Here is a 2,275-nt window from a genome sequence, read left to right on the forward strand (position 1 = left end):
CAGTCAAGGTCCACCTACGTTAAGTGGGAAACAATGCACCAGCAGACAGATGGAAGCACTCTTTACAACAATTTCTCCACTTGGAAATCAAACCCATATCTTCAGCATACAATGGCAAAGAGTCTAACCATTATACCACAGACACCCAAGTCATTATCATGAATGTCTTTCTCACACTGGATCAGAGTATAGGCCACGAATAAACATTCTCCACTTTCCCTTATCTAAACATTATTCAACTTCTTTCCACTTCTCTATACACCATTCTCTGTTGACACTTCTCCAGGTACAACACTGCTTTCCATTGACCTCTTGCCCAGTGGATTTCAATCTAACACTTTCTCTTACGAAGTAGTGTCTTCCTGAGGGTACGTCCAATCCATTGCAACCGCCTTCTCCACACTTAATCTTCAACTGGGCTCAATTTTCCTCTCTGATGTAATGACTACATAACCTGACGCTGTGACGTGACACAAAAAAAAGCTTCTCAGGCCTCTATACCCACCTGTTCTCTCAGGATGTCTGCCTGTCCACAGCGCTCACAAACCAAGGGGAACTTTTCACACACTTCCAAATGAGGCTGTGCAGAAGCAGACAAAAGTTGAATGATTTTTCTTTGTTTTTTTTGTTTTTTAGTAAGGGGTTTACTGCACTTTGCAACAGAATCTGATCGTATAAGAGCCACAGATTAGAGGTGTTACAGGAGAGTAAAAAAAAAAAAAGAGGGAGAGATAAGGAGAAAAATGTTTTATAAAAAAAGAAGGGGTAAACCACACCAGAGCACCCAAAAAATTGAGCTCTTTTTAAAGTAGTTATAACAAAGAGAAGTAAATCAATGTGATAACGCGGTCACTTAATTCAGGGGATAAGAATGACTGACACGTAGGCAGAAATAGTGGAGAGGGGGGAAGAAAAAAAATTTTAAAAGGACCTATGAGAGACACCCTCAATCCATACGCCATCTAGCGAAACGGGAAAACGGGGAAAAGGCCCACCCCACAATGGACCTTCCCTGGCCCGGAAACCCCACCATGACCTAAGAAACAGTTTTTCTTAAAATCTTCCCTAAAAATCAGATTCTTCTTTAGCTAACACCCCCCCCCCCCCCCCCCCCCCACCCACCCAATAAAAAGTCAAAAGTGTTGTTTGGGCATGAATTCACTGCAACCTACTTGCCACCCCAGGAAGGGGAGACCCTGGAAATGCATAGTAGGTCAAGTCAGTTCGGAATGGAGAGCTGAGATAGACTCACTCGATTTGATCATGAGTGACTTTGTACAATTCGTCAAAGGCATACACAGAGAGGCTAAAATAGAAATAGCAAGAGTCACTCCTCTACTTCCTCTGATTTCTCCCTGTCAGATATCAATACAGTCAAGCCTGCTCAAACAGCCACCTGTCCAAGATCATCTGTACAAATGACCACTTCCCACTTCTTCTCATTCAGTTGTTTAATTTGTTTGCTATCACAATGACACTGTTCAAGACATCCACTTGTCTAAGACAAACACTTTTCTTCTCAATAAAGAGTGGCTGTGTAGGACAATTTTGACTGTTCAGTCAAAGTTACAGAAATTTGATGAAAACTATAATATGACAACGAAAATGATGATGATGATGATGATGATGATGATGATGATGATGATGATGATGATGATGATGATGGTGATGGTGGTGGTTACATTGGCGACAATGATAGTGGTGATGCTGACTATGATGATTATTGAAATGGTGGTGACCATGACGATTGTGATGATTTAAAAAATGATGATCATACCGATAATGATGATAATAATTACAATGACAATAATGATGATGAAAACGATGATGATGATAATGATGATGATGGCAAGGACATCCACAACAAAATTCAGCCCACACCTGTAATCTAGCAAACATGAGCTCCATGCCGCAGTGCTCACACAGCACCAGCCTCTGTGGGCACTCGTTGGCGCGGTGCTCGGCCATGCGGCCATCTGTCACCGGCTGCGCACACTGGGCACACGCAATTTGTCGGAATGGGCATGACTCCTCGTGGGCCTGTAAGGGGGGCGGGGGGGGAAAAGATGAGGGAGGGAGGGAGAAAAAGGGGCGTGTGGATTTAGGTAGGGGAAGAGAGATTGTGGGTGACGAAAGGAAAGATTCAGGGTTGGGGGGGGGGGGGGGGGAAGGAAGAGGAGGAAGGAGGTGAAATGAGGCAGTGTAACAAACATTTGAAATTTGGGAGGAGGCCAAAATGAAGTGAACCTGAAAAGGTGGGGGGGGGGGGGGGGGA

The 2,275-nt window shown here is 44.0% G+C and overlaps 1 long non-coding RNA gene across 1 annotated transcript; it reads right to left on the reverse strand.

The window, feature by feature from the left end:
- Positions 1–502: 502 nt before the first annotated feature.
- LOC118479135 lies at positions 503–2,034 on the reverse strand. Its single transcript, XR_004859499.1, has 2 exons — positions 1,882–2,034; positions 503–580 (listed from the first exon to the last, which is right to left on the reverse strand). It is a non-coding gene; the product is annotated as an uncharacterized LOC118479135 (long non-coding RNA).
- Positions 2,035–2,275: the final 241 nt, after the last annotated feature.

This window comes from Aplysia californica, unplaced genomic scaffold, assembly GCF_000002075.1.
Source record: "Aplysia californica isolate F4 #8 unplaced genomic scaffold, AplCal3.0 scaffold02816, whole genome shotgun sequence".
Lineage (NCBI taxonomy): Eukaryota > Metazoa > Mollusca > Gastropoda > Aplysiida > Aplysiidae > Aplysia > Aplysia californica.